We start from the raw sequence: 26,706 nt of genomic DNA, 5'->3' as shown, positions 1-26,706 counted from the left end.
TAATTCTACACATGGTGGACTTAAAGTTTAATTTACTTAGAGAAAAGAAATGTCTCCACCAATCTGGGAGATGGACTTCAGGTAAAAGATATTTTATGTGTGCAGCTTGAAAATGGATTCAGTTATATACACAGCCTGAATGGCCCTTTGCTGTGCAAAATCTTTAAAGTACCAGGCAAAATCTTTAAACTAGTGGTTCTACTTTAGGAGAAAAGAAAGAAAATATCTCCATAAAACTTATTTACCTTTGCATGGGTTAAGGGTGTTTTATTGCCTTGATGCTTTTAAGCTCCAGAGAACAGGATGTTTCATAGCTGCTCAATTTGCTTTAGTTATTATAATTTGAAAGAGTTTGATGGTTCTAATTTCCTTCTCTACACTTCTTGATTTTAGTACTAGAGTAACACTTCAGTATCTTGTATTGATTTTTATGGTGGGCAGGGTTTTGATATTAATTTCTGCGGATATTTTCTTTGATACTAAAAGCTGAGGATGGGTGACTGGCAAAGCAAATTGAGGCCTCAGAAAGGCTAATTTCATGTTTTACAAATATTGTTGTAGGTGCTTGCTTGTAGGATGGTCTCTGGGCTGATGAGTACCATGAATCACCAGTGCACCCTTGTGTGGTGTGGACTAACTGCACTCTGGGTTGCATTAGCTGAAGCACAGCCAGCATGGCACAGGAAGGGATTATTTCCCCCAGCTTGGCCTTTATGAGGCAGCAAATGGAAGACTGTGTCCAGTTTTCTCCCCTAGAAATGAGGAGAAACTGATGAAATAGAGCTAGTCCAGCAAAAGTCTACCGAGATGATTAGGGAGGATGGAGCATGTGGTGTTCAAAGGGAATGTGAAGGAACCAGGTTTGTTCATCCTGGAAAAGGCTGGATCCAGGGTGGATCCAGTTGTACCTTCTGCCATTGTTAGAACAAGAAGGATGAGGAGAAGATGCACACCCTTCTCAGAAGTACACAGAGAAAGAATAGAAGTTGCAATGAAGAAAACTGTTAGGATGTAAGGATGAAACACTACTGATACTGGTGCAGCCCTTGAACCAGTTGCGCAGAGAGATTATAAAATCTTTATCCCTGGAGAAAAACAAAACTTGCCCAGAATTGCCCTGAGGAACCTGACTTAAGTATGAAATTAGCATTGCTGTGTCTGCAGAACTCTGTTCCTAGAACTGTCTAGCTACCTGAATTATTTTTGAGTTTTATGGGTAAAAACTACTTTCTCATGCAGTAGGATATCTTATCCAAATAGGAAGAAGTGGTAATTCATGTCATTAATCATCATTGAAACAAATTCAGATGGAGCATCAGCCAAGCTCATAAATTAAATAAAGCATAAAAGATCATTGCAATGATTCTGTCACCCCTTTAAGAAGTCAGTCTTTCCCCATTAACTGTGGTGATCCCTTTAAAGCAGTTTTAACTTGTCTTAGCTTTGACAGCTGAGCTGTTACTACTCAGAGGCATTCAAGCCCCTTCAGAAATGTGATGTTGAAAGAATTTCTTCAAAATTTTCTTGCCAACATTTACAAAAGTACATTTTACTAAATGGTTACCACTGGCTATACTACAGCACAGCTGACATGGTAACTTCTCTAACCACAGTAACTCATTTGAAGCCTAATTGTTAAAGCAGGAAATGTGTGTAGAAGTTGCAGAGCCATGTTTGGCTGCTAGTGGATTGGTTTTGGGGATGCTTGCTCTTTGTGGCTGGCTGTTGGGGTTTGGGGTTTTTTTATAAGTGCTTATCTTATAACAAAACCTTGCTTTTGCTAAAGTGCCATTCCTTACAGGTTCTAGCTTCAGGTGCAAGCTGTCATTTCACCATCCCAGGAAGTTTCAGGTACTTCTTTTAAGCACAGGTTTATGACTAAAAGGAGAACACCACTTGAATTGACAGAATATACAAAGGGTAAAAAAGGAGAGCAGAAAGGTGATGTTAAGTGATTTTTGTAGGATAACAAGGATGTATAAATTATGTCTTCCTGCATGTTGCCTGAAAAGTTAGTGGTAGAGATGGGAACTTAGCCCACACCTCACTTGTCAGTGCTTTGGTGACAGAGCAATTATATCTTGATTTCTTTTCTTGTATGATACACAATTCTGTTAGCAAGGAGAGGGGTTTTTTCCCCCTCTGTGGTGGAAGCATCTTCCACATTAAAGCAAAATATTTACTCCTTGTTTACATCCTTTAAAGGTTAAAGTAATTAAGTGGTTAGATGCAGTGTTTACTGCATCTTTGGTGTCAATGGCTGAAATGAAAATGCTTGGCAATTTAAGACAGTAACAAGAAGGATGAGGATAAACTGAAGAGATGGCATCCACACTGTCTTTTTGTGCACAATCTCTCATGTACAGTTAGAAGCAGTAAAAATTTGAGAGCATTATGAGAGAACCAAAGCTACCAGAAATAGGTTTTTTCCCTCTCTCAAAATGACCAGAAAGAACGCAGTCATAAATGACAAATTTAATAATCCACCATTATTTACCAGCATGTGCATACATGAGCATAGAGTTGGCAATGCTTGCTGGCTTTTGGGGGTGGGCTTCTGTGGCTGCCACAGGTGTTAGAGATGCTCTGTATTGGGCAGAAGGTAAGACAGGACCTTGAATATAGAAACCTGTGTGTTCGTGGTGCCTGGCTCCACAGTGCTCTTATTGCCAAGGACAGACTATGCCTTGGCCTTTCTGGAAAAAAAGTTCCCCGCTGTCCAGATGTGAAAATTAGTTTCTGGCTAGCACAGAAATGTTGAGCACCACTTGAAAGGACAGCAGCTCAGGTGTGGAAGGCAGCCAGACCTCACTGCAGGCTGTGGCTCAGGTAGAAACGTTGTCCACAGAGGCAGTATTAAAAAAAGAGTTATAAAAAAGCTTCCAAAAGCATTGCATCCTGCAAAGCAAAGCTATTTTGATTAAACTGATAATTTTAAAATAAAACGGCTGCAGAGAAACCAAGAAAACCAGCAAATCCCTTCTCTCTGTTTTTCCAGATAGTACAAAATGTTATTTAAAAAAAAGAAAAGGATGTTAAAAATCTATTTATAAATCAAAAGAAGAAAAGCAGGCAAAAAATTGTACAAGCAGCATTAAGCTGCAAAAATTTTCCTTGGACACATTGCAGTACCTTTTCAAAGCAGCATATGGGGTTTATTCTGGTGACTCTAATTTTAACATGAATGGGAGTCACGTGGAATACTCCTGGCATACGGCTTTGAAAATATATCCCTGCATGATTAAGGAAGACTGAAATATTTTTAAACGTCTATTTTTATTTTTTTTAAACCAATTCTGAAATGTTTTTAAAGGAAAGCATTAATGGAATGAAAGTGGTCCAACCCTGAACAAAGCAGTAATGTAACAGGTAGAAATACTACTGGCTTAGCACTGTAGATATGTTTGTGTTTCAGAGGCTGGGTAATGAAGAGCAACGAAAACTTGGAGTTTGTGCCCACTGTTGCAACTGTCCCTGCATTGCTTGACCTTTATGAATTTGTATCTTCACTTGGAAGATGAAGTAATCATTCCACCTTCCACATGCAAAGAGCAGAGGGTTCAGCGAAGGCAGTACAAGGTGGGACTTGTCTCTGCAATGGCAATTGCCATGCAGCAGTATTGACAGCATCTTTAGCTTAGGGATGATCGAGTCTGAAGAAATATGTACTCTGAAGATCAATTAGAGAGAGGCTCATTAGCGGGAAGGAAGTTCTGAGCAGATGCAGCAGCCCTGACAAAGTGAGCCAGAACGCTGATAGAGCTAGGCCTGGTGTGTGGGCTGAATGTGAAGCAGGGTTGCTGCAGGGAGGTTCAGAGAGTCCTTTCTGACAGCCGGTCCTTCCCACCCATCTTCAGAGAAAGCAGTCTTAACAGCTTCTTGAAATGTTTTGAAAAGGATAAGACAGAAAATGTCCATAAAACCATATTGATGAATACAGACATGAGTATAGTGAGGAGTGTGGACAATCATCTGGTGTCCTTCTAAAGATGCCGAGAAAGAGGGAGAAGTTACTTTTTCTTTTCTAATACTTTTTTTTTCTCACTTTTTTTAAACAGAGAATGAAAGGCTAATTTTTATAGCTTTAGTTTTGTGGGGGTTTCAGTGCTTGAGGATCTCCTCTGATTGTTTGCAATACCTTATTGCCTGTCTTATATTTATCTATCTTGACATCAGAGACATGTGAAAAAGGAAGTTGCCTGCCTTTTATTCTTTTCACGAAATCTTCACCACTGATATCACGATGCTGAGCTCACCTGTCCTTTTTTACCCATTGACTTTGAGAGGAGTTTCTCTGGTCATTCCAGCAGAGTTGCCACTTTCCAGACTTAAACATGAGATGAAACAGGCAGCATAAAGAAAGAGTATTTATGCCAGCTTTATTTAAGCAAGAGACTTCATTTAAGCAAGGCTATTTATATAGCAAGGTTATTTATACTGCATTTGGCTGTGAATGGGCGTGTGTGGGCACGCTTCTGTTGTGCATGCGACACGTGTTTGGGGTATGTATATTTGGCTGCACATTTCCATGTACAGGGATTGAAAAAGTGGCTGTTAGTGTCTCTGAGAAGGGGATGTTTGCAAAGCCCAGCTCAGGGAGACATTGAAATCCTCAGGAACAGATGCCTGCTGCCAGAGGCTGACACAGAATAGAAGCATCAGTAGCTCATTTTGTGTGCTCCGAATTACCTTATGAGGGTGTGGATGGAGGATATTGCCCTTTCCAGCTGAAGCTAAGTGCACACTTGCAATAACTCCATGGTAAACAGCCCTCACCGTTCATTCAGCTTATGTGAGCATTCATTTGACTTTCATTCCTGCATAAGGTGGAAGCAGACAGAAAACATTCTTCTCGGGAAAATTTGTTGTGTGCTTGCTGGACCTGGAAACTGGACTCATGTTTTCTGTTCTTCACATTAGCTGTAGTCTTGGCAATCCCTTTCTGCACCACCAGAGCCTTCTGACACTTACTCTTCCATGCAAGCCTGGAATGCAAAAGCAGTGCTAGGGGGATGTGGAAAACATGGATTGGCTCTCATCAGCGGCTATTAAAATAATAGTCTGAAGATCCTTCAGCAGCAGCTGGGAAGGTGAACCAAGGCAAAGATAGCTCTGTAATTGAGTTGTTTTCAGTATACTCTTTCTAAACATCATCAACTAGCATTGTCAGTCTGGCCTTAAAGGTGCCCGGTCACAGCAATGCAGTTCCCTCTTAAAGCTGCTGGGTGTCTGATTGTTACTCTTAAATAACAGACAGCAGAAGCTTTTAAAATTAAAACACACACATAGAAAACTCTTTTCAATAAAAACCTCATTTCTTTTTCCAGGATGCCTAGACAAGTAAATACTGGGTTTTTAGAAATCCAGAGATGTTTGCTAGCATCATCCATTGTGACAGTCTTAAGGGTCTGTTGGATAAAACCCAAAGCCCCTGCTTCAGGTCTCACACTACTAATCTCTTCTCCATTAGCAAGGGAGAGCATGAGTTTTGTGTGAACAGATTTAATCTTCCTGTGCAGCAGATGTGCTGACACATGGGTTTCTCTAGTCAATGGGGTAAATAATCTTCTGTTTAAGTAGTTCCTAAGTACCTATTTATGTAATTAACATATTAAAAAACTCATGCATCATTATTTAAACAGTGAGCCATGACAGCGTCAGACTGAGTTCAGATAACTGAGACAGATGACTTTTTTCCTTTATTTTGTCCATCCTCTTGCACTTTGGTCTTGTTAAAATCAGAAAAGCTGAAGAAATCACTCTGTTGCCATTTCATATGATTGAGTAGAGATTTAACTACCATCTTCCAGAAGAAGAAAGCCACAGTGCATTAATGAATAAGATGCAGGAGGAGCATGCATGCCTGTAAGAGAGGCAAGACCGAGCACCTAAGGGACATAATTTGTTTCAACAGTGTTAGTACAATGTACATTTCACAGTGCCCATCCTACTGAGAGCTAAGCATTAAATGGAAGCCTTAGACTGTTTGGATTGAAGATAAACCTGGCTGCTGTTGCTTGTTTGGCAGCCTGTGCAAAGCACAAGCTGGAGAAGTGGCTGAAGATGGAAGGTAAAGTGCTGCAGTGATGTGAAATTGTTCTGTCCTGGCTGTGTGTACTCCAGAGAGAGTGATTGAGAGAACTGAGATTACAATGACATGACTGAAAATGTTCCCGGTATGTTCCAAAGGGTTTTGATGCAAAATTTTGATATGCATTTGAAAAATGTGAGCAAAGGAGGGAGCAGGGAAAATCCTAACCCCGACAGTGGATGAAGAATATGTGATAGATTTGGCAGATAGTGCTTATATGGTCTGAATGTACTGGAAATTTTAAAACTCACAAGGTGGTTTCTGAGCCTCTTGCAATTTTGTATTTAAGAGTGCTATGTGAGGAATCCTGAAGCCAATGATGGGTACTGTGAAACCTTCTGCTGTCTACTGTCTGGATTTATTATAATTGATTTGAAATTCTTCAGTGCCCTCTCATGCTCTATGACTGCAATGTGTGTTGGAAATGGCAAGACTTAAAGGTTGCAGACAGCTGCAGGGGCTTGTGTATTTTAAGGGCTTTTTTAACATGATAGCTATCCAAAGACAAACTATGATTGTATACGACACTGCTGCCAAACCTAAACATCACTTGAGTTTGTTTGTCTACTGTACCCACTGTCAAGGTTAGAAATAATTTTCTTTTTTTTTTCATTGTGCATGTATCAAAAAACTATGCAACTCCAAATTTGTTCACTGTGACAGAATAGTCTTCCTCTAAGCAACCCAATTTCTCTTTCTTCCTTTTTCAGACTAGGTTTCTTATATGCAGTTGTGGTGCTTTTCTTCTTTTTGTTTAGTTGGTTCTTTGGGTTTTGTTTTTCTAAGATGTGGATATTTTGGATCTGTATCAAAGCCAAGGCATTTCAGATCTTCTTGGAGTTAACACTGGAGGTGCAAATGGAGCCTACAGTCATGTTGTCTAGACTAGGAAGTCTTCTTTCACTACTCAGACTACGTGTAATCATTTAGCAATAGGAAAACTGAGAAATATTCATGTCAGTTCCTGTAGCCAATTTCAGGATTGTTTGTAGGCTGTCTTTGGCTTAGCTGAAGAGCTTCAGTTGTCAGGGAAGATAAAGAAGAATTGCAAATTCAACACCCCTAGATAGTCATCATCCAGACTGCTGTTGTGTATGTCCAGGACTGTTGTATGAAATTCCATAAACCTCTGATTTCATTTATATTAGACAAGTGGAGATTTTATTTAATGCACATATTTGAAGTCTTTTAACATGTGAATGCATCCTCAGAATGCAGGCAACCCACCTGGTGGTGCAGGAGGAGACTTGGATGCTCCCTGTGGTGAAAGCACAGGGGAAGGTAATGAACACTGAACACACTCATTGGTGCTTGAATGGTGGAAATGCTTTGCAGAATGAAAGGTTCTGTGGTTCTGTAATTCACAGAGACCTTCTGGGTGCTATGGTGGCAGATCACCTCTGAAGGTCATGTCTAATCTGATTTACAAAGCTGTGTTACTGACTGTTTTCAGCAGCTTATATATCACTTGTGTGTTCCTAGTCAGATAAGCTTTGTGGTTTGCAGTCAAGCTGTCTTAAATGGCAGACAAGATAGATGTCTCTTTATGCTCTGGCCCAGCATTTTCATTTTAATTTGTGTTTATATGTTACTATGCAAAAACATCTTTCTGACACAGTAGTAGTAGGTAGAAAAACCAAACCAAACCCTCAAAGCTGTTCATTTGAATAAAAGTGTAGGGGCCTCCTGATAAAAGAGTTATGAGGCTCTCTGATAGTAAGATTTGGGAAAAACCAAACTAAATATGAAAAATGTCCTTGGAAGTCTCTGAAATAGGTATTTGTATTATCTACAGATAGGTCCTAATTGACTCTTCAAGAGTACAGATGTGGAAGGGAAATGTGTAGGTCTTCCTGGAATAAATCAATAGAACTAGCTGTTCCTGGTGCAAATCAGCTGCTTCTACGAATGGACTTTTGAAAGGGCTTGAGAGTTTACTCAGAATTAACAGGTAATTTATGGCACTGGAAGCCAACCATCAAACCTATGACTGGGGAAGTCTTAGCAGGTTAACCATCTTCCCCTTAAGGTATCTAGGCTAAAAAAAGAAAAACCCACGATCTGGAAGGATGAGTAAGCATTATATCATCACTGATTGTTCCTCAGCTCCCACACACAAACAGGTCTTAGCCCATGACAGAATACTGGCAGGAGCTGCTGTCGGATTGACAAGTAGCAGCTTTGGTGTGAAGCCTTCCTGGAAATCTTTTTTCCTTTTAGTTGAACAGCATCATTTTATCCTGCTATCTTAGAAGATTTTTTCACAAATCTTATTTATTATGCTGCTTTGAAATGCCTGGATTTTTCTAGCCTTGAATTTTTGATCTCCCTTAAAAGCTTTCTTTGGTATCTGTGTCCTGTCCTGCTTTAGATTGCAATGAAATTCTTTGTGTGTTTATTCTCACAACACAACCTTGTGAGGAAAAGAAATGCAATTTGCAGGGGAGATTGCTAAGGAAATAAAGAGACAAAGGTGAGATTTCATAACCTTAAATCTAGTGGCTTGCTGTCATCAGAAGTAGATATCTCTGTCACTTCTGCTCCTTTCCTGTGAAAGAAAAGACCTTAAAAATGGGTCTTCTGAGTTCTTGACTGGTTGCCCTAATCTGGGACACAGTCTTCTCCCTGTCAGCATGTGAAATGCAGATGGGAGTTTTGGAAACTGGGCCAAGGGAAAATTTCTCCAGATACATTAAAGTTGCACTGCTAACCATTATTTTTGATTGCAGTGGGGCTTTGTTAAACAAAGGACAGCCTATTGAAGAGTTTTGAACTCTGTGTATCACATAACAGGAAGGAACAATTTATTTCATTGGGAACCTCTTCAATTTAATATTTGCTTTAAAAATACTATTGCAGAGACCTCCTAGGAATGTGCTATTTGATTTTTGTTGTCCAGTAGAATTTAAACTTGTTGGTTTGTGTGACTATTTTAAGCTCTACATATTGACAATGCTTCCAGTCCATGACATGACAATAACAGCTAGCAAAAATAACCTTGAAACTGCTGAAGTGTTCCACCCTCCACAGACAAATGACAGAGCATGCTCCATACTCCCAGACCACCCTCTCCTCTGTGAGATTTGGGTGGGAGAGGGATGGAATGGGACAGACTGCTTTTTTCTGCAGCAAATTCTGTCAGTGAATCTAGGCTTTTTAATTAGCCCTCATTCCCTTAAAATGCACACTGAATATCTTTCCACTTATTCATAAGTTGAATATTTCAGAACTGAAAAAATGACCGCAAAAGCTGGCAAGCTCAGGGTAATCCTTATGGTGATGGTGCTGCTCCAAAGGCAAATGAAAAGCCACAAATACAGCATTGCCAGGAGTGAACCTTTATGGCATCCTCAGCCATTACAAATACAGTTCTCTCAGAAGCCCTTTTCTATGTCAAGAATTGTAACTGAGTCACAGATGCCCTGGAAACCCAAATCTCTGGAGTAGCCTTCTCTTATGGCCTTGCTGTTGAGGTTTGGAAGACCTTCCCGGACTCTAGATTAGACTCAGGTAGAAGATATTTAACAGGGAGTGGCATTTGTTGTACACTGAGATTAATCTACCTCTATTTACCATGGCACATGAAGTGGAATGCTGTTATTAGTGCAATATAGAAATACTGAGGGTTTTTTAAGAAGGGCTTTAATTTTTTTAATCTTTTGGTCAAACAAATAGAGGTAAGGGTTCCTGAAAAAGGAATGTATCCTCATTTCTTTTCCATCTAAAATTCTTAACACCATAATAATAGTATGTGAGTGCCTCATGGTTTGTCTGAAGCTGTCTTTGTAATATAAATGCATGAACTTGATTTTTCTCCTCATTTTGCAGTTTCAGTAACAGAAAGGAAAGGATGAATTGAATGAACCGTAACTGCCATACGGTTCCTTTGCTTACTGCATTGGTGGCTTAGGAATCTTTTCTTTCTCTCCAGTGTTGTTTCCTTCTGTCTAAAGATCTCTCCTTCCTTATATTGTCAGAGGTCAGGACAGAGTTTTTGTCAACCCTTTGGTCATAAAGATATCTTAGTGGTGTGTTTCATCAGGCCCTGAACAGGACAGGAAATACCCAGTGTAGAGTTAGTTGCGTGAAGATTCAGGTCACTGTCTGTGGGTGCCAGATGCAATTTTGGAGGTTTCCTAAAAGCTGTCTCAGATTTTCACCTTGTTTTGGAGAGATATAATATATGGAACTGGAAAGCAAAATACAGTACTTTGGCAGTAGTCCTGTCTTCTGCTTGTCAGTTACTTAAACTTGAAATGTGACTAAGGTGTACTATTTGTTGGAGCAAGTCCAAAAGAGGGAAGATCATCAGAAGGCTGGAGCACCTCTCCTGTGAAAACAGGCTTGAGAGAGTTGTGGTTGTTCAGCCAGGAGAAGGGATGGCTCCAGAAAGACCTCAGAGCACTTTCCTTAGCTGGAGAGGGACTTGTTACAAGGGCATGGGGTGACAGGACAAGGCATAATGTCCTTAAAGCTAAAGGGAATTTGTTTAGATTAGTTATTAGGAAGAAATTCTTTACTGTGAGAGTAATGAGGCTCTGGGACAGATGGACAGATGGATGCACCATCCCTGGCAGTGTTCAAGGCCAGGCTGGATGGAACTTCAAGCCACCAGCACTCATAAAAGCTACCCCTGCCCATTGCAGGGGGGCTGGAACTAGGTGATGATTGTGTGATTTGGGCACACAGAGAGTGCACCTCCTTAGCATGCATACAAGTGAGTACTCGTGGGTTGTGTGCACACACGTACGTGTGTCCTGACGTGTTTGCACAGGGAGAAAGTCACCGTGTACTTTCCCAGCATGTATGAAAAGAGAGAGCAAACTCACAATCAAATAAGCAGCGCGAGCAGAGAGAGAAAAGATGAGATTGCGGTTGATTATGAGCCTGGCAGCAGATGTGCTACACAAATCCAGCCCGCTGCATCCAGGCTGTTTCCATGGCGATGGAGCGAGTAATTGTGGAGCTCCGGCGCGCTCCCCCGCGGCCCCCGCCAAGGTGGACGCGGATGCCGGGGTCCCCATCCGCGCTTCCTCCGGGTGAGCGCCGGGCTCTGAGGCGAAACGAGCGGGCGGCGCGGGGGGAGCCCCGGAGACGGGGATCTCTGCTCCGCTCATCCCCGCCGTGCGATGGCAGGATGCGAGGGAAGCGGCGCTCTTCCTCGGAAATGGGCTCTCCCCAGATGCTAAATAAGCGGGCAGGAGTTTCCCTGCCGCAGGAGTGGGCTGCCATTGGCTGCCGCCGCCCGCCCGTGCCAATGGGAGCCCGCCGGGCGCCCGGCACATAAGCGGAGCTGGGCGCGGGCAGCGGAGCGCGGCCGCGGGGCAGCGCCGGTCCGAGCCCGCCCGCCGCCCATGGCCGCGCCCGGAGCGCGCCCCCGCCGCGGAGCGCCCGCCGCTGCCCGCCGTGCGCACGGAGCCGCCCGCCGCGGGCTGCATTAAGTCATCCGCTCGCTGCCGTGTGGGAGGTGAATTTGTCATCGGCAACGATGGAGCTACGAGATCTCTGTAAGTAAAGCCGTGTACTTTACCCTGCTGTTTCAGCCCGGGCGCGGAGCGATTGGTGGTGTCGAGGGATGGTAAAAAGCGAATTAGTGGCAACTGTATATACACCGAGGGATTCCTCGGTTTTGTGTCTTGTGTAGCGAGATGCGTTCTTCCGAATGGTCTCGGGCATCGGACAAACTAGTTAGCTGTTGGCGTTGCCTTGGGTGGTTTTTTTTAGCCTAATTGAGGTTAGTCTGTGGAAGGATGCTGTGTTTTTCGGGGTATTTCAGATCACCCCTGTGTTTGAAAAGGGAAGCAAACCACATGGAGCAGAATGTTGCAGGCACAAAAGTCTGAGGTGCCCACATGAAGTCGCCAGTATTTCTAGTGTCAGTATAATAATAACAGGTATGTTATTACAGTGATTTGTCAAATGCCAGTTCAGACCCTGAGCCAAGAAAACACGAGTTGCTCATCATTCATCACTCTGTTCAGCATAAAAATGTCATTGCTTTTCCTACCCCTCCTGTACCTTTTCTCTTTTTCTCAAATTGGTTTATTCTTCTTTGAAGGCTTTTTAAACTACATTTAATTGAAAAGCTTTCCTATTTGTTTATGAAACCTGTGAGTACATGAAAAGTGTGAAGAGTTTCCTTTTTCACCATTGTGGGGCATGTGTTAGAAGTTGATTTCTTTGCCTCTTGGGACTCTGCTTTTGATTCTGTAAAGCAGAAACAGTATATTTAGAAAGAGGAGGGAAGTGTGTGTGCAAATCTGTCCCTCTGCAGCCCTCTGGGGTTACCTACAACAGCCATGAATTTGGCTCAGCGTTGTTCATGTTTTATCGTGACAGGGAGCTTTGCTGCATGAAGCTCATGGTTGTCTCTGCTTAACCCTCTCAGAGACTGTAGTCATCTTATCTGGTTTGTGAAAATACATAGGAGAAATGGCAGACATCGGAAAAAAATATTTAGAAAAAAACTTTTTGTTTTTTCACCCTGTTCCTGAGCTTGTCAAGTGTATTGGGTACTTTATAGTAACCCAAACCAGGTGCAGACATTGTATGAAGCTGGCTGCATTTTAGGGATCCATTTTTGGTGTCTTGTGTTCATTTTAGAACTTAACACACAGCTTCGTTTCCCAGCATTAGGAACTGCTGAGGAGTCACATTGCTGCCTGGGAATCTCAGGCTGAGGGTGTAAATTTCCTTAGATTTGCTTTAACTGGCCAGCTTTGCTTTTGCCCTGCAAGTTGTGGCAGGAAGGTGTGTACATGGAGCTTATCCCTCCAGTTAAAGGACACAGCATTGCCTCAGAGTTGATGCCAAAAAAGAATATGTCTGTGTTTTGAAGAGCTGATGGATCAATATAATTTTTTTAAAATACAGAACATAGAATTCAGTGCATCAATACAGGGAGGGTGTCTATTGGTGTGTGTAATACTACTCCTCTGTGTAGTTTTGAGTGTTTAACCTGATGTATAACAAATTCAGGAGGGACCCCTTATTAAGCTTGACTTATTGCTTTTTCTGAAGACGCAGATATAAGTCACTCTTCCCTGTATTTCCCAGGGGTGTTTGGGTCACCTTTTATTGAAATGATGGCCCCAGGCATCTTATGGCACTGGGCTTAGAAAAAAATGCATTTTTCTAAGGTATGCAAGAAAGAGATAACTGTTAGCTATTATTGCAATTCTTATTTTTGTTCAGCGGTGATGAAAGTGCCAAGAATGAATAATTTTTTTTCAATGAGGAAGATATTTTGTTGCTATGTCACCCTCCCCAGGGTCTTGTATCATTCATTTGTATTTACTTAGCACTGGTGTAGCTGAAAATCCCATTGCGTACGGCAAAGAGATGTGTCCACTCCCCATCTTGAAGGTGGATGCTTTGATCTAGGCTAAGATATTCCACAAAAATCTGTGAGAAAGCTTGGACCCTTGCACATCTGGGCATGGGTTGTTCCTGGCTGATCATTTTGAACACCTTTGGGATGCATCAAAATGAAGCTTAATTGCACCTTTGAGGGTTTTTTGTTCCATACCTTCTGCCTTCTGCTTTATTTTATGATTACTGATGTGAAAGCATAGGAGAACATTGTCTTTTAAGGTGACTGCAACTCTTAAGATGATATTTTAATTCTTGTTAGCACTCCAGGGATGTAGTTCAAACAACATAAACCTCTCAAGTTTAGTCACCAGTGTTAGGCAAACACTGCCTGTGATGGAGTTCCTCTCTCTCCCATAACCTTGTTTGAAGGGATTTTTTCGCTTGTCTATCCCTGTGCATTAGCAGATAAAAGGAGGGGGCTGGGGAGGGAGGGAGACAGAGAGACAGCCTATAACTGCGGAGCACTGGATCAGTCTGTCTGAGGGCTTCCAACCCCAGAGATGCCTGAGGTGGAAAAACTCGTGTTGCAGTCCAAGCCACGCTTGCATTGGATTTTTGACCTGATGGTGCAGAGAACTGTTGCTCGTCGTTAGTGCTTGGGGATGATCTGCGTGGGAGAGGCATTTCAGATTCCCAGGCTATAAGAGTTCCAGCAACAGAGGAGTGAGTAGGCTTCAGTGAGAGCTGTGGCATGCTGGCAGCAGTTGGGAGGATGCAGAAGCTGAAAAAAAAATGCTATCTTGGGGTAGCTTTAATTGGTTGCATTGGAAAACACTTGGTTTGATGGGCTCATATGTCTTCTAAAATGCTTGGTGCCAGACCAAATTGGCATAGCTCCATTGACTTACACGAGATGCCACCAGGCATTGATCTGATCTTCAGTCTTATGCTTATATTTTTCTTGGAACAGTGAGATTTTCACAAAGGCAGCAGGTTATTTTTTTTCTTTCTATTTGCCTCAATGATGGTAAATTGAAAACTGAAATGGAATAGGCATCCCAGAGGCTTTGTTTTGTTTCTATGGGCTTTAAGCTTAATGGGTTATCTTTTATCTGCTTGTAGAGCTTTATACCCATATGTCAAACTATACTGGAAGCATAGAGCAGAAATTCTGGTCTGAGCTTTGTGTGTATTGAGAGATATTAAATTTGAATATTTCATTATTTTCCTGGATCTTAACCCTCCTTCAGTTACAAAAAATCCGGTGGTCATTTGTGTTCTAGGTAAACAGATGCTGGAGCCACCAGTCTTCAGTTTTGCCTCAGTTGTATATGGTTTTCACCCCATTATTCAAGTGAGTTGGCACAAATTTTTACACACAGGTGTAAAAAAGGTGGCTCGCTATGTTCACCTCCAAATGAATAGAAGACAGTTGTAACTCCCAGTACGACTAACCACACAAATATCCACAGTTCCTTATTTTTGTGTCTGAAAAAAAAACCCCACTTTTTTAGGAGAAGAGCCTTCTCCATGCTAAGCCTTGGTTTACATGGCACATCATGCCATGGAAAACTCTTGCTCCTTGTTCAGTGCATACACACTCACATCTCCAATGGCACGTGCACACAACAAAGCAAGACCAAGCACAGAATAAAAATGGAACAGCAGTAAAACATAGACTTGTGAATTGTGAAAAGCCCATTGATTTGCTTGACACCCATTTTGTTCAACATTGTGCAGTGCTAATCTGAAAATTCCTGTGCGTCACGAAAACTTTTCAGAACAATAAGAACTGTCAATTCCAGCAGATTTTACAGACCTGTCATTATCCTTCTTGTCTTGAAGCACTAAGTGGCATATAGAGGGATTTTTTTGCTACTCTCATGAAGAGGAGTCGTGTGCCACTACCTCATGGATATTATCATTTGAAGCTAGAGTTCAGCCCAGCACAGGCTCCTGGAAGGACAACTTTTCCCATCCAGTGTGTTGCTCTTATGGATCTCACTTATTTTGTCTCTTTAAAAACCAACTAAAAATCACAGCTTTTTACTGTTCTCAGATGCAAAAAGGTAAAAAAAAAAAAAAAACACCCTGTACATTCTCTCTAAATTTTGACTTGATATCTTCCAGAAAACTAGAACACTTTCATGAAATCAAATCCCCCCTCCACCTGCTGCTTCTTCAGAAAAGAACAGTGGAGACAGCAGCACTGATGGCCACAAGCAGAAGTTTTTATTAACTCCCTTTTTCTTGAGATTGTATTGCTGGTACTTCCTTCTCTTGGAGTATCTGTTAAGAAATGCTCACACACCCCACATTCCCCTTCATTAAGAACTACAGTCCCCCTTAGACACATGCCTCTGTGAGGAGAAGCATAATGAAGGGAAGAAACATTGACTTTGTGTCAGAGAGATTAAATTTTAAGTTCTTTATCAGAGGCCATGTAACTTGAAAGTGTTTTGTCTTCCATACTTACGCTTTCCAATGTAGCATCATCTGCATACATACCTCACCCAAATTAAATAAAGTTTCAGTACAATCAGGGTCATGACAGTCACTCTGAATATGAAAATATTCATTCAGTTATTTCTCCTTGGTTTTGGTAACTTGCAGAATCCATACATGTTACAATAAGCCATCAGCACAATTAAAAGTCTGAAGAGCACAGATCCATTTTTTGTGGACTTTACAAAATTCTAGCAGGTTTTGCTACCTAGGAATTAAGTGGTTTCAAAAAAGCATGTGAAAATCAGACCTCAGAAGACATGCATGACCTTCATTTAAACTAGAACTTTGATTAGCTCAATCTTGGGTGTTTTAAACTCCTCTGGAATGCACAAAAGCAATCTTGTAATGGGGTGAAAAAGGAGATCTTATTAATGCTAGCCCACTGTCAATTTAATACATCAAATAGTATGCTCTTATCCTGAATCACTGGACTGCTTTTATCAGAGCTTTTGATGTGGCAAAGAAAGTGCTTGTTCCATAGTTACAAACCCAACTCTCTCAGTCTTCCCTTCTCTTTGAACTTCAGTTTTCTTAAGACTTGGAATATCGTGATACAGAGAGCAGCATTCAAAGCTAGGTATTTCAAGACTCACATCAAGAGGCATATTAGAAGCCACACAAAGGGATTTTCTGTAAGTGTGGTTTTCAAATATAGGTAACCTTCTGGCTTGACCTCTGGATCCACTCCCAGTCTGCATTTCAAGAAAAAGAATCTACCCACATACAGTTATCTCCAGCAAGATCAAAGCTGTCATTGTATTCTGACACCTGTGAGAAAGAAATGGAAATATTTTAAAAAGTGGGGGAAATTGTGAAAAGATTTGAATGAGTTCACATTTCTGAAAGACATGAACCCACAGATCTTGGAAGTGAAAGGAAGACTTTCAGGATAGCTGCAGAATGTTTCTTTATTTGTTAGCTTCACCAAGTTAATTAAACAGATTTGAAAACATAAACAAAAATAGATTTTCTAGATCCCTACAAATATAGCTCGGCAAGTGTTTTGCCATGAAAGTTAATAAAGTTCTAACTTTAGAATGGGGTTTCTGTCTGGTGCCTAACAGAAGCCACTGCAAAGGATGGTGTTATTCCATTCTACCTTTGCAGTCCCTTGTCATCCCAGGCCCCCAGCTGGGTAATAATTAGCATTGACTCCATGATTCTCAGCAGGCTGATCAATCACTTTATTATTCTGTACTTAGTAAGAAACCCATTGCCCTTAGACAGTCACGATACAGGTGGACCTAACTGGTCCTTCCATCCAAACACCATCACCATTGGCCAATGAAGAAACCACCCTTTGGTAAACAAATCTCCATAACACATTCCACATGTTCAACAGCTGCAGCGAGGGAAGATAAGAATTGTTTATCATTCTTTTCTCTGGTCTTCTCACAGCCTTCCCCAGGACAATGCCTGAGAAAGTTGTGCCTGTTGCTGTCTGTGGCCAGAGAGCTGCTGCCACATCCCCTTTCCAGGTGTGGTGTGTTTCCCAGTTTCTACCCTTTTTCTGGCAAAGGTGTAAGTTGTCATAGATTTATCCCAGCTCTGGCAGACCTCCTGAAGGACTGGCAAGAAGGTATCTGCAGATTGAGAAATACAGCTCTGTTTGTCTTCTTGTATTTCCTATGTCCTGCATGAAAGCACCAGAAGGGCTTTGCAGAGCTTGTCCTTCCTCCATGTGGATGGATCATCAGCAAAAGGCACAGCAGAGTCAAGGTGTGCCTTTTGCTGCACTGCTCCCTTGCCTCAGCACAACCAGCCTTAGCAGAGCCCTTGGCTTTCAGCCAGCTGGGATGTGCCAGAAGGTGCTGGAGTTAAAGCTTCGAGTGCCCTACAAGGGAAGCGTGTCCCTGTTTTTGGCAGCACCACAAGGTTATCACTTCCCCATCAGATAATTCAGCGTGGTGCTGAGGAACATTTGTGTGGAAGATCCTTGTCCTGCAAGGAAGCTACCTCACAGTTCCTGTGCTCAGCACAAGGGGTTAGAATGTATCTGTGGCCACAGGCAAGGGAAGGGCTGTGGATCAAGCAGGCTTCTCTCCTGATCCACACTGTGCCCTCACAAGGGACCTTCTGCTCTGTCCCTCCCCAAAGTCACCTTTGGAGGCTGGAATTAAGCCACTTGGCCAACAGAAGCTCCTCTCAGCTTTCAGAAAGGGGAGCCTCCCTGATGTGAGACTCCTGGTTGTCTGTTCAAGCTCTCAGGGTCATGCTTAGGAGTAGATACAGCTGCAAAGAGATACAGAATGTGTGTGAAACCTCTCACTTTTTCAGGACCAGTTGCTTTGAAGCATGGGGTAGTAAATAAGCAAAGGCTTGAGTTAGGAACACCTCTGATGTTCTGTAACTGCGCTGAGGATCTGAGTTATATTTATATGTTAATAGTTGGTCTTGAATTTTTCTGCCTTTAAATGCTACTATAACCCAGTTTAATATTTAATAGAAGAGTGGAAGGTCTATTCACAGCAGTTTCACAAGCAAATTCCTTTGTTCCCACTTCCCAACTTACCTTTTAAAATCCCCTATTCAAATTACTCCCCTATCTCAGACAGCAACACGGTGTTTTGCCATTATGCTTAGAATGTCATAAGTTTCATTTTCAATGGCAAGTGAAATTATGCTCATTTTCGTTGGTACTGAAAAGGTAAAAGTGAATCTTAAAATAAGTTCTGGTTTTTCATGCATGAAATTATGTATCAGTTCACCTCTGCATGCAGGATTTCCATCATTGTACAGTCATGGGCATCTACTCCAGAATGAACTCTGCACCAATCCCAATAACAATTTTTGTTGCTAAAGGTTCTAGCCCAGTGAATTTCAAGGCCATGAATTTGTATTACAAATTTAAGGTATAAGCAAGAAACTTTGACTAAGAATGTCTCTGGTGGAGTAAATATCAAGCATTTCAGGTATACAGTTCTGACCATAAATGTTTATAATTGACCTGGTAAGATAAACAATTGCTAGATTGTGTTCCTTTTTAGGTTTTTAAAGGACTTTCTCTCAGTTTTCAACAAAGGATAAAAGAGACACCTTTCTAATTTTGTTAGATGTTATTGGGTACTAGTAACTGAATGAAATTGGAGTTTTTTCAGCTGGAGAGATGAATGACAGATTCATGATGTGAAAAGTATAGGAAAGACCCCCAGCTAATTCTGTGGCTTTCAGCTTAAGCACCAGAGCTCAGTCGCTGATTGTCCCAGAAGTTTGCCTGAACTATGATTTAAAGATTTTATTGCACCAAAATCCCAGAGGTTATTGCAGTTTGCAGCAGATAATCACAGTGTGCGGTTCTTGTGATTGTGAAGAAATGTGCACGTTTCATCATGATCTCCTGCACAGGCAGACACCTGGGCCCGAATCCAGATCCTTTCAGATCATGCCCTCCATCTGGTGTTCTCATCACTGCCTCTGCATCATTGCTGCTGGCAAACCATTTAACCTAGCAAGGGTATTGTGCATCCCTGATGCCACAGCCTGTTTGTAGCACCTACATGTTGCCAGTGCCACAGAGCACTTGTAAAAAAGTGAACACGGCGGGTTGTGGGTCACTTTTGGGGCTGAGCACAGTGGTCCTGCCTCACAATTCCGGTCCCCTCAGCATTATCCATCACTTACATGATCATGGTCAGGGTGCAAACTCAGGAGCTGCTTAAAAAGAACTCCAGTCCAGAAAGCAAAACCTTGGCTGTGTTGAAACAAGTGCTAGAAGTCGCTTTATTTTTTAGGCTGGTCCCCAGAATTAAGGGGTTGAATTCCTCCTGGGCTGAAGTGGTCAAATTGCACCATGAAGTCAGTCAAAAGGCATCTCCTCCTAAAGAAAATGAAAGATGTCAGAGAGCTCTGTGTGAGTCAGTCGCAAAACAAGTAACAATTTTGATTGCTGATATACAAAAAAGACTGTTCCACCAGGGATAACAGCTTGTTACTTGCTTTGCTCTTGGGATGCAAGGGAGAAAGGAAGAGAAAGTGCGTACTTGTAGCCAAGTTGGCTGCTACAGTCCAGCAGCTCAGTCAATCAAATTGTTTCATCCTTCCAAGTCACTCTGTAATGTCACTGATTTATCTTGCTGCCATGCAATTGTGCCCTGTTGATAATTCCAGTTTTGTCAAGAGATGACAGAGATTTTGCAGAAAACCTGCAAGCTACTCTTACCAAACAGTAGGCAAACAGTAGGAGAGCAAAGTAAGATTTCTTCCTTTTCATTGATGCCTATAAATAGTCCATGCTAACCTTAACAGCCTTGGAGATGTAGGGAACTTTTTTTAGAAAAAGAATCCATTATTTTTAAAACTACATTGACTCAGCAGAAGTAGATGTGTGTGTTTTAGATCATGATAGGTTGACAATCAAGCCCTGCTGTGAATGCTTAGCTCTTCAATACTGACTGTAATGTTTTACTTTTTTTTTAACTCTGCAGTGTATTGGCACAAGTCTTGATATTATGGCCAGAAAGGATACTGCTTAGTTACTCCATATATTTAAAAAGAAAGGTTTTATTTACAGTTTTTACAATTCACTTCTCTGTTTCTTTGATTTTTTCCCCATGTACATGAGAAAGAGAGCACATAATTAACCAAAGCACATTTAATTTATGTCTAAGAACGGGTTGCTTAATAACAAATTTTTGAGCTCTCTGTTGTGCTGAGCAGAATTAGTGACAGGAGCCGTTATATGAACTTCAGTGGTATTACTCCAATATCAAGTGCTATCCAAGCATTATTTGAGCTACTTTGAAAAGTATAATAAGTTTCTTAGGAAAGCTGAGTCCTTTGGTCTTGCAGACAGGAGGGTTTTCTCAATATGATATTAGTATGCATGCATCCAATTAGAAATTAATGGGAAATCCAGATTTATGTAGTAGGAGATAACTAGGATTCTTACCATTACTGATGCAAAAAGAAAAATGGTTGTCTCTGTGTGTATAGGTGTTATAAATAATTGGGGAATACATCACCTTTTAGTTAGCTCTGTAGTCCTACAAGACTTTTTACTAATACAACTCATAGGATCTTCACTGGAAATGTAAATTTCTGCAGAAGATGAAGATCTCTGTATTTCCAGGTTAGTTTTATTTTTTCATGTGATTCTAGGCAGATTTAAAAGGCAAAAAAGAGTAATTTAATACATATGCCATACTGACAAATGTATAAGTGAAACAAGGCTGTAAAACAATATAAAGATTTTAGCTACTAATCAAGTGATTTTCCTGCTGCTATCAACCTTGACAATTCTGAAAATAGAGAAGTATGAATTTCATAGAGAAGTATGAATTTGAAAATAAAGAAAATTAGCAGATTTCCACTATTTTAGGCATATTTCAGTGTTTGATAGAAAGGAATATTAAACTTTGTGTGTTTGACAGCAGCATTTGATCAGCTGAGATTCTGTCTGCTCTGCTTTTAATCCTGTGGTATTTCAGGATCTTTAACCACCAATTTCTAAAGATAATAATCCAACCCCCTGCAGTCAGTTGTGTTGCTCTCATCAAGAGCCACGCTGGAGTTACTGGTCTTTCAATAGAAACTGGCTTAACCTAGCAGGGGGTTAGATGTTGTTGAATTTTCTTTTAAAAGAGTTTTGTTAGTCTATTAGTTGGTTTCAGTGTAATGCTTAGATGTCATTCTTTTATTTGGGTCTTTTGAGGGTGGCCTTACTTCAGTGATGATGGAAATCATCCCTGCTTAGAAACCTCACCTCTGGCAAAGTTTCAGTTAGCATCATGAAAAAGAGCTTTCCTGTACAGGCTGTTCACTTTGTCTCACTGATCTGGCAGTCCACTGTCTCCCCCAGGGCTTTGCTTTAACATGGCTTGTCTTGCCACAGGGTAAATAGGAGAGGACATCTCATGGTAACCACCAAAATTTCATGCAAATATCAGCATGACCTGGCTACAGTGCAGATATCCTACTCTAAATGTTCTAGATTGCTCTTAGGAGAACAAGAAGGCGAGCCAATTCTCAGGCACGTTTCTCTGCAGCCCCTTTCTCATCCAGAAGCTGCTAATGAGCCTTCAGAATTAGATGGTTGTCTTTTAAAACACTAAATCATCGCACTTTCTAGTTTATTTTAGAAAATCAGTCCCGAGATAAAGGACTTTAGGAGTAAAAGTACCAGGATGATGCTATAAAGCCTGTGGTCTTGTTTTCAGTAGTGCAAGTATCAGGAGTCAGGCTAAGATGTTTATAGATGATATCTAGTAACTTTCCACTGACAACAGGAGACATCAGATTTGCTTCAACTTGCAGCTGGAGAGGCATAATAAATTCTGTGTTGGCCAAACTGATCACTTAGAAGCTACACTCCAAGCAGGAGCAAGCTGCAGACATACCTCACACTAGAGGGCAAGTTTCCTATTCCATACAGGCTAATTTGATGCATCTCTTCTGGAAATCTGCAGTATACTCACTTAAAACTAGGAAAGCTGGTAAAAGGACTTGTCTCCAAAGCTCTGGAAAAGCGAAGTCAAGTTGCTCTGATTTTTACCAGAGCAGAATAACAGCCAGAAAGTACTCAGCAAAATCCAAGGGAGGAGAGCAGGGTACAGGTCCTTGCAGCCTTTGAGGGCAAAGAAGAGTGAACACTGGGGAAAGGCAGAACAGTAAGCCAAAATTTGTTCAAGCTGGCAGTGTGTGTTGTGAAGGGAGGAGAGAACATTCATGCCATATCCAGGGTGGAAACACTAAGAGCAACCTTGAGCAAGAAATTATTGTTTGTATTTGGCAGGCATCCTATCTCTGAGTAGTAGGCAAGGAGAGAGCCCTGTCTCATGGTGTGGTTGATGACTACATCAAACGAACACAATCTGCTTCAGTCCTTCCATCCTCCACAGAATTGGTGTACCCCTTTGAATCAAGCAAGGGAATTTCCCTCTTGGTCCTTGGCTTTCTGCCCCTGCCACCCTTGAGCAGCAGCACTGTCCTTACTTAATGGGAAATTGCAGGTGCAAAGTGCACTGAGGATTCAATGCTGTGCTTCAGAGCAGGCAAAAAATAGGCTTGAGCCCTTAGGGTTAAGATTTCCCTGCAAACAAGTTGCCATAATGTTTGTAGATATAAACCTATTTTATTAGCCAAGGACGCTTTTGTAGTTAAAATACTGCAATTCTAGTTTCTTACAGGAGATGTGAATTTCCTTTAACACAAGTGGTTTTGTAGAGGAGCACGAGTAGCCAACACTATGTGCTAACCCTGAAACACTATGTGATAACCCTGAAATTGTTTCTTGTGTTCTGTCAACTTATTTCTGGCTCACTGCATCCAAATGGGGGCTGTCTTTCTTCAAAACTCAATTTTACCACTGTTAGAGCCAAATTTGGGTCTGAAAGGGCTAAAATTTGGGTAAGCAGACTATATAACGTGTGAAAATAAATGATAGGCCATGGTTGGGCACTGTCAAGGTTTAAACTAGACCAGTGATGCCAGTTGTTTGTTGAGAGATGTTGGATCAAATACAAGTTCCAGGTCATGGGTTCCTTGGCTGTTACAGCGTTGGAGTGTCCCCAGTGTCTCCTCCTGCTGTGCACATCTCCTTTCTTGGAGCAAGATGCAGGCCTGCTGTGTGATGGGAAGAAATGCAAGTTGGCTTATGGGTGAGGGAGGAATGAGGGAACCCTCAAGGACAGGAGAGGGAGGGAAGAAGAGAGAACAGGCCATATTGGTTTGGACACCATAGGTAGGTCACCTTCAATTAGGTATCTATTACAGAGGTATTTTCTACCTTGTTTCTATAAGTGCTGGGATTGGGAAAAGTATTTAAGTAACTTCAGGGTCATTTACATTTTCCAGTGCTTCCATTTACATTGGGATGCTTTAGTCCATCAAAACAGATAAAAAGACAATGTGGCATCTTCACCGTGCTGCCCAAAAACCAATCCTCTTAAAGGAAGGAAAGTTCAGAAATATAAATAGCTACTAAAAATATGTCCCTGATCTTAAAAAATGCTGAGTCCTAGGATGTTTCTGCTCTTAATGCTTTGTCTTTCCACCCTTTTTTCTTTTTCTAGCTTGGTAGTGGCAGCCCATACAATTATGAGCTGCTGCACAATTTTACACCTAAGGTACACAGTCACATTTAGAATCTGACAGTGTTCTCCTTCTGGAATAGGAACACTGCTTGCAGCCCACAGCTGAAACAATTAGCTTCATTAAGAAAAAAAAATGTTCTCTGGCTTACAGATACATTTTTAGAATTAGTTAAAATGAAGCAAAAGAAAAAATTTCAAGTAGACAGGTGAACAAGCCTCAGTGCTTCAGGCTTCTCTTAGGGTTTTCAGAATCTTAGGGTTTTGAGAATATAAATGATTTAAATTAAAAGCTATTAAAAATATATAATAGAAGAAGGGCTCTGACAACAGCAGATGGAGCAGAATAGAAATTGTGATGTTATTATATGTACCTGCTTACACTAAAAACAGCAGCTGTAAGGAGGAATTTGAACTAAACTCTATGAACATGTATTCTTATAGCTCTTATTAATGGGTTGTTCTGTTTCTCTCCCAGTTTCTCTTGACCCTTTTCTGAGGGTTAAATTAATCCCTTGTGCAGCTCAGCTGAGGATAATGAAGTTGTCCCAGGGTACAAATGTAGCCTTTGGGTTTGACCTACAGAAGACTGAGCTTCTATTCCTCACTATGTTTTCAGGCAGTTTTATTTATGTTGGATTAATTAAAACCACCCTCTCCATTCCCCAGGCTTATGTGCTCTCCTGTGCAGAATAAAGGAACTTCCAGAGTCTGACCTCTCTCTGCCCATCCATGTTGATACAGAGACAGTATAAAACTGCTAATGAGGGGATCTTAATGACCCTGATCAAGTTTGTGGGCAAAAAGGCTCATGTTCTGATACAACTGGCATGGGCATGGTTTATGATGTGAGGAACAGTTTGGATTTCTTTTTGGAGTCATAGGAATGGCTCAGATTTGGCCAGTAAGGCAGAGCCTTTTTTACTGTAGGTGAATGTGAGACATTAAACCATAAGGTCATCTGGAATCTGATACAGGGCAGGCAGACTGAAATTAATGCCTGTTCTAGTTCCTATATATTATATTTTTAATAGGTCTCAAAACAGGTTATTTATCTTTAATATTCTAAATACATCAGTGTCCATGAATAGTACCAGTTTGGGGTCCAAAACCTGGCTTTTTAATCCAGTGTGAGAGACAGACTGAAATCTGGTCCAAAGTCACCCCATTATTCTGACAATTTTGACTGCAGTAAATTTCCTCGCTCTCTCTCTCTCTCCTTCCCTCTCTCTCCTTCTCTCTCTCCTCCTCTCTCTCTTTCTCTCTCTCTCCTTCTCTCTTTCTTCCCTCTCACATCCTTCTTTCTAACATGCCAGTGTGCAGATAACACATAGTGGCCAAGTGGAGGCTGGTACTTTGCTCTGAGATGTCAAAATAGACTTGAAGGAGAAAGAGAAATTGCCATCATGAGATCACAGCAAGAAAGTATCTGGTTTCTATGCCACAGTGCCTCAAAAGCTAAGTGGAGCCAGTCAAATCCACCTCTCCCATCTTCTTTTTCTTATCTAGCCCTCTAAATTGTCTGTAAATTGCTGTTGAAGCTTGATTTAAAACAGCCCATGCATAGTAGTTGATACCTTCATAAATCAGGAGACTTGCACATCTGTCTTAGCATGAGCTTTTCAGTTCAGTGTTCAGTAGAGCAGAGACAGAAAGGGTTTTTTGGTCATGGGTAACAGTGGATAGCTTCTGACAACTTGGAAATCTCTAGAGGTATAGGGAGCACCACTGCACTGAAATCTCAGAAATGTTAAGTTTTCCTTGTGGTCATAACCAGCCTGTGAACAGCAAAAGGGAATTTACAGATGGTGCTTAACAGATGCCACTGATGTTTCTGATGGCCAGGATGTGTTGGGTGCTACATGTAAGTGTTTGATTACTTGGCTAAGATCTGTCAAGATGGTATTTTCAGACCAAAGAAACAGTGGTGGCTAAGACTTCTTTCAAGGTCTGTAGTTGTGTTGGATTTGTTTTGCACTGATTCTAGAGAATACTGATTAGTATAAATCATCTTGCATTGCAACACTTGACCAAGGCCTGTAATCATGTCACTACTTCATCTGTGCCTGATTGAGAAGTCCCCAGATTAAGGAGACTACTTATGGTGAGAAGTTCCCTCTTTGCCAGCTGGGAGTTTGAAACCAGCTGCATTCTGAAATCTGAAAGAGAGAAAGAATCCATGAACTGCTTTGTAAAATGGTCTCTTCCTCATTACCCTAATCACACAAGTATGCTGAGGGCTGAAATTAGGTTTTTTTCCTTTTTTTCTTTTAATACAGACTCAGGAGGGAAAGACTAATGACCACTGAACTGAAAAGGATCACTTGGGTCATCCTGGTCCCATTCCTGGGACTCAATAATAGACACTGGAGCAGGGGACACCATTAAACTTCTATTCCATCTGCCTTGCTGCATGCTTCAGGACACAACACATTTCCCAATGCCCTCTAAGCCACGTGGATCCTCTTGGAGAACTGAGTGCCTCTGTTATGTGCCACCGTATAAATCAAGTCAATTACTTACCTCAGGTTTTCTTTCCTTAAATGAAATAGTATCTGAAAATTACATTCTGAGGTAATTCAGGAGAAAGCAAAAGCACCCAACATTTTCAGTTGCCCTCCTGGATCTTGTAGCCCAAAGTGGCAGTGGTCCAAACCCGAGTGGCAGCAACATATGCAGGAGAGATACTGATACTACCTGAAGCATTAGTTTCCTCTATTTATTCTCTTAGATATGGTAGTTGCCAGTCTTCAGTGCTGGGGAGTA

At 41.4% G+C, this 26,706-nt stretch overlaps 1 protein-coding gene across 3 annotated transcripts in view; it reads left to right on the top strand.

Annotated features, from left to right (window-relative positions):
- Window positions 1–26,706, top strand: part of ELMO1 (engulfment and cell motility 1) — a 301,790-nt gene that overhangs the window by 208,760 nt on the left and 66,324 nt on the right. Inside the window, exon 1 of one of the 3 annotated variants that reach the window (XM_054273354.1) lies at window positions 11,478–11,598. The exons of the other annotated variants lie outside the window; for them this stretch is intronic. The gene's annotated coding sequence lies outside the window, so the exon portion shown is untranslated. Of the gene's footprint in view, window positions 1–11,477; window positions 11,599–26,706 lie in introns of those variants that run through there. 3 annotated transcript variants of the gene reach the window in all.

The sequence above is a fragment of the Melozone crissalis genome, unplaced genomic scaffold (assembly GCF_028551555.1).
Source record: "Melozone crissalis strain CALT ecotype California unplaced genomic scaffold, PUWL_Pcris_2 ptg000016l_1, whole genome shotgun sequence".
NCBI classification, from domain to species: Eukaryota; Metazoa; Chordata; class Aves; order Passeriformes; family Passerellidae; genus Melozone; species Melozone crissalis.
Note: the sequence above shows the minus strand (reverse complement) of the source record. Positions and strands in the feature narration are given on the sequence as shown.